Consider the following 20,305-nt stretch of genomic DNA (forward strand, 5'->3'; position numbering starts at 1 on the left):
CTTGTATAAATTTCCATAAACATGTATAATTGACTTGTATCCCCCCTCTAAAACATATAAAACATTTGAAAGGTTCATTAAAGGGGTATGAACTCACAATTTATCGAAGGGTTCGAGTGTCAACGGATGCCCTGATTGCCAATGGTTCCTATAAATCATCTGATGACACACAATTAGGTTATAACTAGGATGTTTCATGCTTAAACATGATGGATAAACATTCTTAGGGATCGGCATTACTGAATACAAGTGTCTCATGATCCATACTTAATGATTCATGCAAGTTTAGGGCCAAAAGTGGGCATTTAAGTGAGTGCATGGCCTAGAAATTGAGTGTGCGGCTAAGGTGTACGGCTAGAAGGGTGTGTGAGGCTGCACACAAGTGTGTGCGGCCGTTCAGTGTGTGTGTGTGGCCGTACACAGGAGTGTGCGGCCGTACACTCCTCTTGTGAGTCCAAATGAAGTGTTTGCTCTTCACACTAAGGAGATTTGAATGTGTGCTGCCCCTTCATGAAGGTGTGCGGCCATACACCTTCAAGGGTCCATGAAGATGATGAACATGATGAGTTTTAAGGCTTAGGACTCATGTATTTACCACTAATAAGCTTGAAGATGAACTACATCACAAATATGAGGTCTTCAAGGTGTTCTTGGTTCAAGATTTTAGAGAGAGAAAGTAGGGAGAGAGTAAGGAGTATCCAAATGAATGAATGAAGTAGGTACCCAGCTATATATATATGTTTGGGTGTGAGGCTGGAGGGTGTGCGGTTGGGTGTGCGGCCGCACACATGGGTGTGTGGCCGTACACACCTCTTTTGGTGTGTTTAATCCGATTTCATGATGCAAAACACTTTCCAACACCTCCTAAGACCCATAACTAGACTATATTGTGTCCAAAACACGTATTCGGAACCACAAGATTTACAAAGGGTGATGAATTCAAGATTTAAAGACAATACGTGGACCAATTACATAGGATGAAAGTTTCGGGTTGTCGCATATTATAAAAAAACTAATCTTTAAAAGTCTATATATAACTTGATCTCATTTTACTTATGAGATTCTCTTGTTTTTTTTTCTTTTCTTAATATGTTGTTGTGGGATTAAAGGTCTTGCAATCCTATTTGCAAATTCTAGAAATTCAAAGGAATAACCTGTAAGGAAAAGTATATGTTCTAAATTCATACAATTTAGGAAGTAGTTATACCATGTTTCTCCAATGTGATAATTACCTAATTCGTCTTGAAAGATATATTTAAATTAAGCAACACCTTGGATCCTTATTGTACTCTATTTTTTGCTAAATTAATCAAGCATCTAACCCCATGTTATTAAATAACCAAAGTTTATTATATATAGTCAAATGAATAAACCATTATCAAGACTAAAATTACATGTAGAAGTTATTTAACAAATAGAAACCTTTTTGTTTGATTGATTGTATTTATTCCTAACATTTTTAGATTATAAAAAGATGATGTATTTCCTATTTCTACCCTTAAACTAAAAATTGTTTGAAGCCACACTTTTATTCAAATACAAACATGAAACTACATAGAAGGTTAGTTATTGACATTTTTAATTGTACTTTTCTCTTCAAAGAATTATCTACCGTTGTGTTTTAGAAGAAACTATTTGCAAATCAAAATATTGATACACAATTCCCAAATAATTTTTTTCATCACTTCGCCGAGGCAATTCAACAAATACCTAGTAGGCAATCTAATTGGTTTTTAACAAAACTTGAAAATTGTAGGTTATTTTTCCAGGTATGAGGACAAAGTAATATGTAAATCTAGGATTATCATTGTGTAATTCACTATTCACTTACATAAATTAAAAACATACATAATATATCAATATATCAACAACAGCTTCTCTTCGTCCATGCTGAGAGGACTTGCAATGAGTGAGGAAATGAGAGGAGGAATTCAAAATCAAAACTAATACCTAGTGGGAAATCAAAATTTGGGATACATCGTAACGACTTTTGAGAAAGCCACCAGAAAGGATGCTTACAATTTATGGGGAGGGGAGAATTAACAATCAGATGTCGACATTTTCCCCTGATAGATTGAATTTGATTTCTAAACTTGAATATCTATGTGATAGTGAAAGTCACCAGAAAGGGCGGTCCTAAACATCGTTTGTAGCAAGGATGAATACGAGAGAGAACAAAAGAAGAAGATGAATCCCAGAGGAATGCAATTTCTGCACAATTTTAGGCTTTATTTTTGGTTATCATTTTAATTAATGATTTGTTATTTTGGGATAATATATTAACTTCGTTGAAAATTTCAAAATTAGCCCTATCGGATGATTGGTCTGTATATATATATATATATATATATATATATATATATATATATATATATATATATAGTGTGATTGTATGACCAAATATGGTCCAATCATTTTATAATGGTAATTTTGGAATTTTACAATGTATTAATGTATTATCTAAAATTATCAAACCAATATTCAAACATAAATTGCCTATAATTAAGGAAGACGTTAACGATATTTAGTTTCCATATACTGTTGGATTAGTGTCTAAGCCTGTAACTATATTTGGTATGTACTTGACCCGGTTGTGCATGGTCCTTTTGGGTTGCCTTCACCAAAGCAACTTGACAAGGCAATTTAAGGAGAAAGAGAATATTATGGTTTATTAATATATTATAAGAATAATATATTAAAGGAGAAATCATATTTCTTTAATTAGTATTAGTCATAAATTAATTAGGAATTAATTTGGTGAGTAAAAGAGATTAATTAAATAAAGGGGCATAAACTGTCAAATGTATGATAGTTGAGTTTTGGGCTGGGAAACCTAATGGACTAAGAGGGGAATGAAATTATGATGGGGATCCATCATATTTTTGTCCAAGGCCCTAATCTAGAAGGTTCCTTGGGCTGCTTGGTGATTAAGCTGTCTATTAGGGTTTACACTGAAACCCTAGCAGCCTGCAGTATAAATACGACCCCTAGGCTATGAAAATCGGCTACACTTGATTCCAAGAGAACCCTAGGGCCTATTTTAGCATCTCTCACCCTCTCTCATATTGCCTTCTTGCTTGTGGGGTTCGTGAACCATTAGAGGGTTTACAATTGTGACTCTAAGCTCAAGATCAAGAAGACTACAAGGATTTCAAGCAACTGGAAAGAGGTAAAACACTTAGATCTGTTCTTATGATGTTATTTTCGAATTATATATGATAGATTTAGGGTTGCAAGTCTTGAATTCAAAGCATGTGCAATAGAGAAACCTAGATCCAAGCATTAGGGTTTGTATGAGCACATAGGATTGTTCTTATGCTGTTACCCATCAGTGGTATCAGAGCCATGATTCGTTTAAGTTGTATGTGATGCTTTAGCAGTTTGCTTGCTAAAAATCATTTTTTGTGCTAACTGTTTGATGAACTCGACGAGTTCCATGAGAAACTCGACGAGTTCCAAAGTGGACTCGAAAAGTTTAGACGTCAGACAAAAAGATTTTCGGGATTTTGTTGCTGTTTTGACATGGGATTAATGCCTAAATCGTTTTTGTAAGATCAAATCCGAATTTTATATTATTTGCATGATTATGCCTGCCAAAACAATAGATAATTTCAAATCTTTTGAATATTAGTTGTTTATATGATAAATATGGATTATTTAAATTATTTGGTAATTATCTTATGACTAAAATTGGATTAGGTCACATATAGATAATTATGAAATTAATTGTTTAATTTAAATTATTTATTGTGTGATCCCTTTTGTTTTGAAAAGTTCAAAAACTTGTCCTCAAGTTTTGAAATTTACATTTTGTGATTAAAAGTTTAATCTTGAATAACTTAAATTTCAAACCCTTAGAATTTTACAAGTTTAAAATTCAACCCTATACTATTATATTATTACAAGCTTAATTAATATATATATATATATATATATATATATATATATATATATATATATATATATATATATGTATATATATATGTATAACTTAAAATGCTAGTCTTACCGTTAGTAGGCCTCATTCACGAAGCCAGTCTATAAGGTGGGTATAAGGTTGCTGCCTATAAAATGACGCTTAATGGGTGTACACTCACACCCACCGCTTGCTTGACTGGTGGAGGGTCGTTAGCCGAACGGGTAGGATAGGGCAATCCTCTCCTCATTAAAAGTATAATGTTGGATACAAAGTAACTACAATGTTTTACAAATTCCCAATCTTAGTTACTTTAGGGTAAAATGTGAAAATGATGCTAATCCATGGAACTACACTTTGTACCATTGTCAAACATTAGTGGAGCGCGTGTGGTTAACCGGCCCACTAATTTGGGGATGACATTGGTAGCGGAGGGTGACTCGATGTTTGTCATAGATCAATGGATCGTGTGTGGTTTACCGGCACACTGATTAGGTGATAGAGACATTGAGTGCACCATGTTGATTCGCATGGTTATTCACAACTTGTTTGCGATCCTCGGTATCCCAGTCGCAAATTTGAAGTGCATATCGAGATTTATATATGCCACTGAAAAGTTCAATGAATCTCAAAGATCTAGGAGTTTTCAATACATTTAAAACTTAAATCTCTTTTTCGTTTTTCATGGTGAGAATTAGTGAATCGTCATTCACTTACCTTCAAATTATTTACTTTTAGAGTACGACATGCCTTTCTAAGTTGTAAATAATGTTGTTAGATCTTAGCCCTAATTTCTCATTTGGGTGTTTAATTGGGGATTCATTTCTAATCAAACTTTGTTCCTTTCTTTTTCAGATGTCTGCAAACAACAACAACAATGCTTCTGGGTCATTCTTGTTGATGAACCTATGTCAAAAGGTGACATTTGATGGGTCAAACTTCAACGAGTGGATGAGGTACATTCGCATGATCACACACTACGAGGACAAAGAATATGTCCTTGATGAAAAGCTTGAGAAGATTATCCCATATGTTGCTACTCCGGAAGAGCTGGCTGCTTTTGAGGCCCACGAGCGTGATGCTACGAAAGTTCATTGCATCATGATGGCCACCATGAACCTCGAACTCCAAAAGTCCTATGAGGACATGTATCCGTATGAAATGCATCAGGATTTGCTGGACAGGTATCACCAGAGCGCGAGGCAAGAGCACTATGAGATCATTACTAACATGATCACCGCTAAGATGGGGAGTGGAGAATCCCTAACCTCTCATTTGCAGAAAATGCAGAGGTATGTTGATCGTCTTCTCAAACTTAATGTTATGTTTGATGAGGATTTGACTATCGACATAATTCTCCACTCCTTGCCCTCCTGCTACAACCAGTTTACGATGACCTACCACATGAACAAGGAACAGGTCTACTTGAGCAAGCTCCAAGGACTCTTGAGGACTGCTGAGAGCAACCTCAAAGACAAATCTGTTGCACCATCCCCTGCTGTGGCCGCTCCTGTGATTGCAATAGATCAAGGATAGGGTAAAAAGAGGAAGGCTCCATGTAAGAGCCACCAAAAGGGGAAGCCCCGTGATGGTTCATCCTCAAGTGGGACCAAAGCAGGCCCTGCTAAACCCTCCTCCGATCCCAAGGAAGCAGAGTGCTTCTATTGTCACGAAAAGGGCCACTGGAAACGAAGTTGCCCGAAGTATCTGCAATATATAAGGGATCAATCGGAAGATTAAGCCCACCTTTGCAGGTATGTATTCTATTAAATCTAACAAATCATCATTTGTTACTTCATGGGTTCTTGATACAGGGTGTAGATTCCACATTTGTTCTGATATGCAGGGCCTAAAAAGAAGTAGGGAAATGGAACATGGAAAGATGAACTTGTTTATGGGAAATAGAAGGTCGTCGTCTATGACCAAAGTCGGAGTTTATTCTTTAGTGTTGAGTAATGGGTTAGGGATAGATTTAAACAATTGATGTTATTCGCCAGATATGACAAGAAACATTATTTCATTTCATGGATTGTTTAGACAAGGTTTCAAATATTCTTTTGATAATAGCAATGGTTCTATTAATGTTTATTTGAATGGTGTCTTTTATTTCAATGCATTACCTTGTAACGGAATTTATGAATCTGTGATGGTTGTTGATAATTTAGGAAATGATGTTTTGAATATTGATTCGTCTAGTAGTCTAGACAAAGCATGCTTGTGGCATTGTCGCCTTGGCCATGTCAACAAGAAACGAATAGCCCAACTCCAAAAGGATGGAGTGTTGGAGTCATTCGACCTTAGGGACGATGACACGTGTGAATCATGTTTGCTTGGGAAGATGACCAAGTCACCCTTTACTGGCACTTGTGAAAGGGGTGAGGGTCTATTGGATCTCATACACACCGATGTGTGTGGGCCCTTTAGATCCACCACAAGGGATGCTTGCCACTTCTATGTGACTTTTACAGATGATTATAGCAGATATGGATATATCTACTTAATCAAGCAAAAGTCGGAAACCTTTGAAAAGTTCAAAGAGTTTAAGAATGAAGTGGAGAATTAGCTGGGCAGGAAAATCAAGATGCTTCGGTCAGACCGAGGAGGAGAGTACCTAAGTCTTGAGTTTCACGACTATCTAAAAGAATGCGGAATTGTTTCACAATTGACGCCTCCAAGAATGCCATAATTGAATGGTGTGGCTGAGAGACGTAATCAGACATTGTTGGACATGGTTCGTTGTATGATGAGTCAGACTTCGTTACCGATATCTTTCTGGGGGTATGCCTTAGAGACTGTCGCCCATATCCTTAACCTAGTTCCCACCAAAAAGGTTACCAAGACTCCTTACGAGATGTGGACAGGGAAAGCTCCCTCGTTGGCACATATTAAGGTTTGGGGTTGTGAGGCTTTCATAAGACGAGAGACTCACGACAAGCTCGAACCTCGTAGTGAGAAGTTTTATTTCATCGGCTACCCACAGAAGTCTTTTGGCTTTCTTTTCTATAAACGGAGTGACAATGTTGTCTTCGTTGCTTGAAGAGGAGTTTTCCGAGAAAGGGAATTGATAAGCCAAGAAGACAGTGGGAGGTAAATTGAACTTGAAGAGATTCAAGATCGAAGCGATGAAGGAACCTCTGACACTAGCACTCAACCCGAGGAGGAAACTCCTGTTGAGCCTGTTGATGAGTCCTTACCTCTTAGAGGTACTAGTAGGGTTAGTGTTCAACCCTAGTTTTATGGTTTTCATATTACTAGTGAGGGGGATACGTTTATTAGTGATGAAACACTAATGAATTTGGACGAACCTAGCAGCTACAAGGAAGTCATGGCAGACCCAGAGTCTTCTAAATGGAAAGAGGCGATGGAGAGCGAGATTCAGTCCATGTACGACAACCAAGTTTGGAATTTAATTGATAATGTACCGGGTCGTAAGACAGTCGGGTGCAAGTGGATCTTCAAGAAGAAGACGAACATGGATGGGAAAGTGCATACTTATAAAGCGCGATTGGTTGCGAAGGGCTTTACTTAAACTCCCGGAGTTGACTATGATGAGACCTTCTCACCAGTTGCAAAGATAAAGTCTATTAGGGTAATGCTCACAATAACTGCATTTCATGATTATGAAATATGGAAGATGGACGTGAAAACTGCTTTCCTTAATGGAAAGTTGGCTGAGGATGTTCACATGAATCAACCAGAGGGTTTTGTCGATGCGAAGCATCCAAACAGAGTATGCAAGCTTGAGAAATCCATTTATGGATTGAAAGAAGCGTCTCGCAGATGGAATCTTTGTTTTGACGAGAAAGTTAAAGAGTGTGGCTTTCTGCGAAGCAAAGATGAATCTTGTGTATATGTCAAAACCGTTGGGAGTATAGTGAGCTTCCTCATATTGTATGTCGATGACATACTGTTCATAGGAAATGACATCCCAACCTTGCAGGAGGTCAAGTCCTGGCTTGGGAAATGTTTCGCTATGAAGGAACTCAGAGAGGCTACTTATATTCTAGGAATAAGGATAGTAAGAAACAGGGAAAAGAAACTGATAAGACTCAGTCAGGATACATACTTGGATAAAGTACTAAATCGTTTTAGTATGGAAAATTCCAAGAAAGGGGAGTTGCCAATCGAAAGCAATACCAAGCTGAGTAAGACTCAGAGCCCGAGTACAGAGGCAGAGATAACTGATATGATCCGAGTACCTTACGCTTCCGTAGTATGCTCTATCATGTACGCTATGAACTGTACTCACCTTGATGTGGCCTTCGCTTTGAGCATGGTCAGCAGATATCAAGGGAACCCTGGTAGAGCTCATTGGATTGTAGTTAAGAATATTCTTAAGTACCTGCGAAGGACGAAGGAACGGTTTCTAGTCCTCGGTGGGAGTGATGACTTTAGGGTACGAGGGTACAGTGACCCTAGTTTTCAGACGGATCAAGATAATTACCGATCACAGTCGGGCTGGGTCTTTACCCTAAACGGAGGAGCAGTGACTTGGAAAAGTTCCAAGCAGGAAACCATAGCTAATTCAACGTGCGAATCAAAGTACATTTTAGCGAGAGAAGTGTCAAAGGAGGCTATATGGCTGAAGAATTTCATTGGAGACCTTGGAGTTATGCCATCCATAAAGGAGCCGATGGAAATTTTCTGTGATAATGAAGGAGCAGTTACCTTAACCAAGGAACTGAGAGATCACGGTAGATCTCGACATATCGACAGAAAATACCATTTTATCAGACATCGAGTAGAAGAAGGACTCCTCGTTGTGAAGAGGGTATCATCATAAGAAAATCCAGCAGATCCCCTTACGAAGGGACTGAGTAGGGCCAAACACTTGCAGCACGCTAGGAGCATTGGGCTGAAGGATGATATAAGTTTGGATTAGATAGGAAACGTGTAATAGATATTTTGTACTTGACATTTGATGAATAAATAAAGTTGTGTTATTTATGAGTAAAGCTACTATCTTGTGTTGGTTATTTATCTATTGTTTCAATTTTGCATGTTTTGAATTCCTGAATAATAGGATCATTCGAACAGTCTATAGTCGTTCATATTTTTGGAAGTATATGTGAATGAAGACTATCATGAGTTGTTTGTAGATTGTGTAAAAGGTTTTGGGCATAGCAAAGGTTTGCTGTAAAATTCATGTGTGCTTATGAATATGATTTGAGCATTGGAATAAACCCGTATTTGCTGGTATCACTTCGTGGTGTTTTACCTTAAGTGATCGCAAAGCGATAATATCATATAGTCTTAAAACTTAGAGATATGGTTGTTGTTTGCTGGTTGGTTATGCATTGATGATGTGTAAACACATCAGTAACTTGATTTTATAAAACACATTGTTGTGCATGATTCAATTAGTAAATAATAGATGCATATGAGTCGAAGTTAATCTGTTCCTTTTATTCTATGAGAATAAAAGTGATATCTTGGCCACTCAATGATTTGGTTTGACTTATGTGCCGGGCCCGGTTAGAATGAAGTTGATGTGTTCAACTAAATTCTATGTTAAACAAGTCAGGAATCGAGGAACAAATGTTGGATGATAAGCATTGTCAACATGATATCTAGAATAGAGGATTATACGATCCCTTATCTGAAGGACAATTTGCTGATCAGAGTTGACAGCAAAGTATAAGAGCTATGATTACTAATCAGATCCTGAAGTCATATGTGAGATATAGTTATGAGACTTATCCAAGTGGGAGACTATTGGATTAGTGTCTAAGTCCGTAACTATATTTGGTATGTACTTGACCCGGTAGTGCATGGTCCTTTTGGGTTGCCTTCACCAAAGCAACTTGACAAGGTAATTTAAGGAGAGAGAGAGAGAGAGAGAGAGAGAGAGAGAGAATATTATGGTTTATTAATATATTATAAGAATAATATATTAAAGGAGAAATCATATTCGTTTAATTAGTATTATTCATAAATTAATTAGGAATTAATTTGGTGACTAAAAGAGATTAATTGAATAAAGGGGCATAAACTGTCAAATGTATGATAGTTGAGTTTTGGGCTGGGAAACCTAATGGACTAAGGGGGGAACGAAATTATGATGGGGATCCATCATATTTTCGTCCAAGGCCCTAATCTAGAAGGCTCCTTGGGCTGCTTGGTGATTAAGCTATCCATTAGGGTTTAGACTGAAACCCTAGCAGCCTGTAGTATAAATACGCCCCCTAGGCTATGAAAATCGGCTACACTTGATTCCAAGAGAACCCTAGGGCCTATTTTAGCATCTCTCACCCTCTCTCATATTGCATTCTTGCTTGTGGGGTTTGTGAACCATTAGAGGAGTTACAATTGTGACTCTAAGCTCAAGATCAAGAAGACTACATGGATTTCAAGCTACTTGAAAGAAGTAAAACACTTAGATCTGTTCTTATGATGTTATTTTCGAATTATATATGATAGATCTAGGGTTTCAAGTCTTGGATTCAAAGCATGTACAATAGAGAAACCTAGATCCAAGCATTAGGGTTTGTATGAGCACATATGATTGTTCTTATGCAACAAACCAATCATATACTAGGGCAAGAAACTACCAGGCAAAGAAGATGAATTGAAGAAACAATGGAAAACATAGGAGTTACTCATCGTCTCTGATGAGAAACCACCATACCTTACAACCACATCTAGACCAACACCAACGATGCCATCCAGGAGCTCTGGTTCCCTTCCTCCTACCATTTTGATTAACGCCTGATTTGTTAATGGTGATGACGATCTTATTTACCTCTATGACCTTACGATGTTGGTGCTTAAAAAAAATACAAGAATTGGATGTAATTAAAGGGATCATCATTGACCTTGTCCATCTGCTTGGTTTCATTAATGGTGAAATCGAATGAGCCCTAACACTGGTGGGTTCCAACATCAACTCCAAGGTTAAGCTTATATGGAGTCGCAAATCAATAGACTTTTGAGTTCTAAGATCAATTTTTGTTCAAATTGGTTCCCCAAACGAATGAAAATAAGGTACTTTCATCTTAGTTTATACTTCTTTCCCTTCTGAATGGTTAATATGTGTGTGATTTTTAACAGTCCCAAAACTTCTAAAACTGTTTATTATTGTGTTCAAGTACATGCTCATTTTCTATTATTGATTTCAAATGCGAAAGTTTCCTATCAAATTAATTTATTGAATTGTCACTTTTGAGATTAAAGTGGATGGCATCACCATGTTATTCCAGTGAGAAAACAAACCTTAAAAATTTGGAACATTGGGTAACAAAATACTATTTAATTTGGAATATGAGGCATAATTATGGTATTTGAAAAGAAAATGAATTTGATTTTCTAGAGAAGCAACTATGTAATGGGTTTTAAAATCTATGTACTAAAGCTAACGTGTAAAGGGCTTAGAACCTTAAAGGATAAAACACTTAAATAAAGATGTTATACTTCTTTATAACAATTTTGATCCAATGTTTGTCTTTGTTAATTTGGATGCGAACTCGTAATTACATGCAACAAAACTTAAATAATCTTTCGACTAAAAGACCCAACCCTACAATGGTTAGACTCAGACAAGAGCTACACACTAGGGTTGAATCAATCATACTAAAATCATTTAACCTTTGCTTCATGTAGGTTAACATATTCATTTAATAGTTAACTCACATCAATATGATTTCTACAAAGCACAAAGCAAACAACATTTGAGCAGTGAAACCGAGTAGCACTAAGACACCATAAAAAGAAATCAGGCAGATCCTTACACAAAATATATGACTACTAGGCCCAAGCATCTAGGATACACACACATCCAGTATCTACTCTCTCAAGAGTGGCTAGCCACTCCTCAATTGGCCCGCTACACCCATACTCACCCATGAAACTTCCACCAACCCTGCAGCCACTCATGCATACTAATCATACATAATGATGGATCGTATAGACAGTCGAATACTTGACTCTACCCTAAGCCCTTAATCAGACAAGAACAGAAACAAGGCTAAATCAAACATTCTCAGGCTATAAAATCTTAGTTATGTACAGTTATGATGCACACACTAAGCAACTACAGTAATGATGTCAATTTCATCTAAAATACAAGAAATTCTCCTAGGCTATCAGGCATCATACATCAGGAAATTCTAGCATGCAATTCCTGAAGATCATTAGCAAATAACAGTGTGGGTATCTTGGGGTCAACTTTCTTGCTCCGAATGATCGTACACATCTCATCCTTCCTTGGTTACTTTTGAAACAATTTGACTTTAATTTGAAAATAATCTGAAAACTTTCATAGATCCTTAGTTTGAGTCTGCATTCACATGAATGTTCATCCAATTCTCTAAAACTAGGGTTCTAATACCACCTTGTAACGACCCAAAAATCAAAGAATTTTTTTTCCAAAGCATCTTATTTCATCTGTAAAGTGTTTACAAAACCATTGTTTCAAAAGTACAATTCAAAATCAGAGTATCCCAAGATCTAATGTCATAAAAATAAGAAGGTGTGCACGATCATGCCTTCGCTTTCCCACGAGCCTATCAAGTACCTAAAACCATAAGCCAAAGTTTAATGAGTTCCCCCAAAGTACCATCACACAACACAACAAACAATAACTTGCAAATATGAGCCTTCAACCTGCCTGGATAGCCTCGTAGGGCCTAAAACCTATCTAGACCGCTCTCTAAGCCTTCGGCATGGTTGGACCGCCTCCCAGGGCCTACAGCCTATTTGGACCACTCTCTCGGCCTTTGGCCTAACTAGACCGCCTTGCAGGGCCTATGGCCTATTTGGACTGCCCGGGAGTCCTGGCCTTCAACACAAAGTAGGACCGCCTCAACCTAACCACAATATGTCGACATATGTAAAAGATAAACATAAACATATAACCAACAAATACAGATAATCATATAGATCTACTAATAAGTCATATACTAGCATGATATTATCCTATAACCAGGATACATAATCTAGTGGCTGAGCATTGGTGCCTTCGACCCACGGGTACAATTAGGAAAACTCACCTCTTAGTCCAACGAGTAGCAGAAAAGTACACAACATCAAGTACAACTCCAACACCAACTCTATTGATTAAATAAACGAAACCGGTGACCATAAGCTTAATTAATAATTCAAAAAGACCTAAAATACCCAAACTACCCTTAGGTCAACCTTGGTCAAAAGGTCAAAGTTAACAAACCAACCGAGTCAACTCAGCTGAGTCAATCCAATTGAGTATGTTGGGCGTACTTAGATGTATGCGTGGCATGCTCCTGTTGACCAAGAAGTCAAAGGCTTGACTACGTACGTGCGATGTACCATTTGGTACCCTCAACATACACACCTACACTACTAGAAAAACAGCCTTTTATGACGCCAAAATAATGACACACACTGATAGAGGATGCGCATTTGTGCGTGCCCTAAAAATTAATGTCATTTTTCCAAAATTTGAAGGATATGGGACACGCATTTGTGCGTGTCCTAAAATGAGTGTCAAACAAAACAAAATTAAAAACACGGAGGGCACTTATTTTAAGTGTGTGTCATCTACAAATGTCGCTTTATATTTTTTTTTAACTAGATGTGTGTTTTTAAAGAGGGATCCTCTAAAATTCTAAAATTTTAAAGCTTTGAATACCCCGCTTCTGCACTCTCTCCTCTGGATCGCCTCATCTCTCGTAAAATCGCACAAAGCCATTCTCTCCCTCCTCTCTCTCTCTCTCTCTCTCTCTCTCTCTAACCCTAGAGACAACCGTTGGCCATTCACGAAGATGTCTTCTTACCCTTTCCTTATTCCAAGCTCCATATTTTTGACTTTCGTCGGAGCTATCTTTTTCTCCCCCACTGCTATCTTCTTCTTGCTCCATATAATAAAATCGACGACCAAACAATCAGGCTCACTTCTTATTTTTCTTCTCTATCTCCCACAAAAACCCTAGTTTCTATCCACTTTTTGTCCCTCACCGACAATCTCATCTAAACCTCATTCTTACGTTCTCTTCATATATAAGTTCTTAAACCCCGCTTCAAAGAACTAGGGATGCAAACCTCACAAAATCCTTCATAGAATTGACAATTGGGGGTCTATGAATCTTTACGTTGAGAACGCCCAGCTGCAACTCACGATGGAGCCCAATGGTGAAGCAATTACATAACATGGTTGCCTGCTTTGGTGTCCTCACTTGTTCTGTGTGGGAGGAGGTCAAGAGGATGAAGAGGTGGAATATTTTCAAAATTCAAAGCTGAAGAAGGAGAAAAAGATTCAATGGTACGTATTTACTTTCATATTCATCTTCTTCCTCTCTATCCTCCAGTAAATACAAAATTAATCCCACAGTTGAATTAGTGAATTAGGGGTTAGGGTTTGGAGTGATGTCCATATCTCGAGCCAGCCTCCTTCTGAGCCTTCTTCTTTCTCTTTCATTTACTACACTTTTCACAGAAACACATAACTATGAGTTCAAAGTATGCCCTTATATTATACATAGTGTACCATAATCATTGTCACAACTCCTAATTTTAGACCTAGCATTGTCTAAACCCTAACCAAGTACTAGTGTAATCCGCGTTGCAACCTTGATTGCATGGTGTCCTCTATAGCCTTAGGGCTTGTTTATGGAGCTATCAAATAAGTATAGAAAGAAACCTAAACTAAAATAGGAAGGTACAATCCAACACTTGGTAAAAGATCAAGGTTCAAAACATAAAATAACCTTCATAAGGGATTTCACGGCCAAAGAGTTCTAGAATAAAATAGTTCACGACCAATATTTCACTCCCAGGGAGTGTTCACCGTCCAAAACTCACTCCAAAATGGAGTTCACGGTCCAAACTCAAAGTATCAAGGATGTTCACAGTTTAGGGACTATATTCAAAGTAGTTTACGGATTGAATTTTGATGCAAAATGGTGTTTACGGTAGGCCTAAATCTGAAAACACTAGGCAAGCCCACTTTAGAAACGTAAAACCCAAGGCCCAAACCCATTATGATCCGTAAACACCCCCTATATATGTTTTCACCCTTGAATCACTTCATTTCCCCATTTCTCAACCGTGAACCACTCCAAAATCCTCTCAATCTTCATCTATGAACTGCTTCATTGTCTTTCAATGTTCAAGTGTTTACACCCAAATTTCCTTCAAATCTTCATATTTCCATCAAGAACATTCAAACCCACCTTCAAATTTTCATATCGTCTTAAACTCTTCAAAATTCCTCAAGAAGACGCTGTGAACCCATTTTTCAACTGTAAACCCATTTTCTTTTTCAACCGTGAACCCCCTTTCAACATTTCAATTAATTCCAAATAAATATTGTAAGTATCCATTAATTAAGTGAATCACTATTCAATTATTATTTAAATTAATATCTTATTAATTTAAATACGATGTCGGGGATAATTATTTTTAGGATACGACTTATGTCACAAATTCTAATCCGAGGAGCATTTGCGATCAATTCGAGTCTAATCAAGTAGACACACTAGAGATGAGTTCATACCCCCTATTTTTGCAAGATTTTTCAATGTTTTTAGGGGGGGGGGATACAAGTAAAACACAAGTAATCTTGTGTTTTAAAGTATAGTTTGTGTATAGATCTATATAGGATTGACTATCCTACACCCTGACTGTCACAACCCCAAACCAGAACGGCGGAAACGTTCGGGAGCGGAGGACGTCATATTCAGTATCATAACAGTTCATAGAAAGGAAAGTACACACCACCATAATATAAATATATTTGAAAAGTTTACATGATTGTATATGTTACATGTTTGCAAAAGAAATCAAATACAATATGGTGATCCAAAATATGTTACTAACGCCAGCGCGTTAGTCTTCAAAAGTAGTTGCTACCTGGTCTAGCGGTTTCCTGAGAATACAAGTTATTTCAAAGAAAAAGTGTCAACATTTAAGTTGGTGAGTTCATAAGTGGTGTTTTGAGAAAATGTATGCCATTCGAAAGTGCTTGTATGTTTTCCAGAAAATCCCTTATTTTCTATTAGATGTATGAAATGAGTTTGAAAGATTGTTGTATGTACTATATGTATTTGAACCAGGAAAATCCCTTATTTTCCTAAAAGTGAAATGCAGTCTCAAATGACCAAGACTGTAAGCTATAAGAAACTATGACATGCTCAAAAGTATGATGTTGTAAATCGTTATTGTACAAAATGAATGTATTTGAACTAGGAAAATCCCTTATTTTCCTAAAAGTGAGGTGCAGTCTTATTGTTAAGTAAAACTAGTTGTGGAAGTGTTTTAACCTGAGTTTTGATCATGCCGATAATACCCTAGAATATAGTTATTACCCCTCGAGCATGATTGAGTTAAGTATTACTACGTGCATGAGTCATTGTTTCCGCGTGTTGTGAGTTCCTCATAACCATACTAGACGCAGTACCTAATGTTGACGTTTGTCACCCCAAATGACGGACTGTAGCTAACAGTCAGGGTGCGGAGTTGTCAGCCCCGTATAGATCTATACACACTTGTCACGCTCTCCCTCCAGGAGACTCTGGTTATAGGTGAGGACTTTCGTTTGGTACAAACAAAGCCATATGCCATCACATGATTGCTAACAACAAGTTCACGAGTAATATGATGAAAATCGTTCGTATGAAATGATTTCGTTTTCTACCGTGTTACAAAAACGTGATGATGAGTTGAGTTTTCTTGTAAAAGCATCATGCTATAGTTGAAATGGTTACTCTTGACATGATGTAGTATGCAAACGTATAAATAAAACCTATTTCTATTTATAAAACATTTTGTATCCCAAGAGGGTAAAGTTGTGTTGTGAGGTGTTTTGCATGATAATGACTTCATAAGATAGTTAAAACAACAGTATGAAAAGTATATCAAAAGGTCGATGTTTCACACGATTATAGTTGTGTGTTTACTTGTATTCCCCCCCCCCTAAAAGTGTTTAAAAAGTATTTAAAGTGTGGTTGTAGGGGTATGAACTCACTTGATTGAAGTGGTTGATTTGAAGTAGTCGAGAGGAGAATCGAGCAGAACTTCGACAGGAAGAGTTGAAAATACGGGAAACTATCGGGATTCTCGGGAATCTCGAGAACACAAAACCTTCCTTCGGGACTTGAAGGTGAAAACAGGGGCTTTGGGAGGGTCTCGGGGGCTTAAATGCAGAGTTTCGGCGTGAGAAAGAAAGGGACTGAGCAATGGAACTCGGAGCCCTTGAAATCTATTTATAGGGCATTTTTGGGGTGTGCCACGTCGTGGCAAGTGATGGCCACGTCGTGGGGAGTCAAACCTATCCTCTTCCATTGATTGGATGCCCTCAGTCACTTGCCGGGTCGCGGCAAGCTTGTGCCACGTCGTGGGGCCTGACAGCCTCAGATTTTGGACCCCGAACTTGTAAAATCCATAACTTTCGCATACGAGCTCCGTTTTCGACGTTCTTTATATGCACGTGTAGCTAAAAATATGATCTACAACTCTCGTTTAGACTTCATCTGCAAATTTTGACTTTATTTTTAATTATTTATTTTTAACGGGCCGGGACACAAAAAGTCTGTTAAAAATCCATAACTTCTTCATCCTATGTCCGTTTTCGTCAGACTTTTCGCCGTTGCGCTACTAATGTTGAGACCTTCGATTCTCATTTAGGTTGTTTTGGTCAAAATTATTTCGAGCTCTATTTCGAGTTTTTAGCTGTCTACTGCAGTACCCGAATCTTAGAAAAATCATAACTTCCTCATACGAAGTCAGATTTGGACGTTCTTTTTATGTACGCTCACGGTTTGATGTTATATATAACTTTCATTTAGATACTTAAGGATAAAAACTATTTTATTGAAACTTCGCGTTTTTCGTTTAATCGGTGTTGCCGGTTTTGTCGGGAATTTTAGAATGGTTATAACTTCCTCGTTATAACTCGGATTTTTGTGTTCTTTATATGTATGAAAACCTTGTTACGATATTTACGACTTAGTATACTCAATTACAGTTTTATAAAAGTTTAAATTTTGACCTGAATTTTGCTGTTGTTACATTATCCCCCCGTTAGAGAGAATTTCGTCCCGAAATTCGCATTTTGACTGGGACTCCAATTCTTGCGGGCTGGCGAGAGTGCTTCTGGTTGATTTGTTCCTCTTGTTCCTTTATGAATCTAGATCCTAATGTGCGTGTTTTAGGGGACCTTCATTACTCCGCCTATCACTTCGACCGATCGGGATCGTGTGGTTTTGGGTTTATTTACTTATGTTCTTCTAAATGTTAGAATATTCACTCGATGCATTAGGGAAGCTACGTTTTGAAGTTCATGGTTGAATTCACTCCTAGTTTCTGAGCTTGGATTTGACTCGTTGTATGTGTGGTATTTCTAAATGATCTGTTGGGGGATACTACGGGAAGGTTGTAAAGATATAGTACTCCTCACATGAGTACCTCGGGGTTTTGAAACTTGAAACCAATTGGGTTTAGTGTCGGGTTTGTCGTGATAAATCGATCGAGTTTCGTTAGTCGATGGTTAAAGTGAAAGGGTCTACTGGTATGGGTAGTAGGGGTCTCCTGCTAGGTGGAAATCCAGCCATTGTGTTTGTACGAGAATAGGGAGATAAGGATTGTCTAGAACTAAGGCACACAAGGTTGACATCAACGTTAAACTATTGTATTCATAAAATATTCCTATAGTATTAAAAATGTTATGTTTGATTCTAAAGTTTATAAGTTTGGTAAGTTTTAAATTTGTTGTCCATTGCAGACACTCCTTGGCATACGTTAGTCGGCTCTTGGACAAATATAGTTGATCAGGCTATATTCTTCCCAGTTTCGATTACATGTCCCAAGGCATACCTGCACTGCACAACTTACTTATAATACTTCTATATTGTTTTAGTTATGATACCGACCATGTTATTAATATGAAATGAATGCATGCCTACTTTACAAAACTAAATAAATTTAATTTTAAAAGTATGACTCTTACTCAGAGTGTTTTTGCCCAGTTGTGTTTATAGTCGTATACCAAAATGGTTTTGATATACTTAATTCACTATAAACAATGCTCTGATACCAATCTGCCACACCCCCAAACCAGAACGGCGGAAACGTTCGGGGGCGGAGGACGTCATATTCAGTATCATAACAGTTCATAGAAAGGAAAGTACACACCACCATAATATAAATATATTTGAAAAGTTTACATGATTGTATATGTTACATGTTTGCAAAAGAAATCAAATACAATATGGTGATCCAAAATATGTTACTAACGCCAGCGCGTTAGTCTTCAAAAGTAGTTGCTACCTGGTCTAGCGGTTTCCTGAGAATACAAGTTATTTCAAAGAAAAAGTGTCAACATTTAAGTTGGTGAGTTCATAAGTGGTGTTTTGAGAAAATGTATGCCATTCGAAAGTGCTTGTATGTTTTCCAGAAAATCCCTTATTTTCTATTAGATGTATGAAATGAGTTTGAAAGATTGTTGTATGTACTATATGTATTTGAACCAGGAAAATCCCTTATTTTCCAAAAAGTGAAATGCAGTCTCAAATGACCAAGACTGTAAGCTATAAGAAACTATGACATGCTCAAAAGTATGATGTTGTAAATCGTTATTGTACAAAATGAATGTATTTGAACTAGGAAAATCCCTTATTTTCCTAAAAGTGAGGTGTAGTCTTATTGTTAAGTAAAACTAGTTGTGGAAGTTTTTTAACCTGAGTTTTGATCATGCCGATAATACCCTAGAATATAGTTATTACCCCTCGAGCATGATTGAGTTAAGTATTACTACGTGCATGAGTCATTGTTTCCGCATGTTGTGAGTTCCTCATAACCATACTAGACGCAGTACCTAATGTTGACGTTTGTCACCCCAAATGACGGACTGTAGCTAACAGTCAGGGTGCGGAGTTGTCAGCCCCGTATAGATCTATACACACTTGTAAAACAAACAACAACATCCATTGCATTAATAGTGCACAATAGTAAAACAAACAACAACATCCATTGCATTAATAGTATATGTTATATAAATATGTTTTGTGTAAAGTTTTAAGACACCAAAAACAATATATCAAAATAGAAGACGAGTCTTGAACATGTTCCGTCTTCTCAAAACCCGGTCCAGTGTACCTGTCTACTGGTGACCTGAGAATACTAATTATTTTGAAAGAGAGTACGAACATTTAAGTTGGTGAGTTGATAAGCATTTTTGTGTCAAAAGTTTACATTTGTTTCATGAAAATGTTTGCAATGGTTTGATGAAAATGTTTGTATACTTCCTAGAAAATCCAATATTTTCTACTTAAATGAAAATTAGTCTTCTACCAAGACTCGACTATTTTGTATATTTTGTTCTTTTAAATAAAGTGCAAAATGTAAGTTTGTACTTGATATAGTATAAATGTAATGTTTTCCATATTTGTAAAACTATCTTTATTCTAAAATAGTATGCAT

Source organism: Lactuca sativa, chromosome 3 (assembly GCF_002870075.4).
Source record: "Lactuca sativa cultivar Salinas chromosome 3, Lsat_Salinas_v11, whole genome shotgun sequence".
Lineage (NCBI taxonomy): Eukaryota > Viridiplantae > Streptophyta > Magnoliopsida > Asterales > Asteraceae > Lactuca > Lactuca sativa.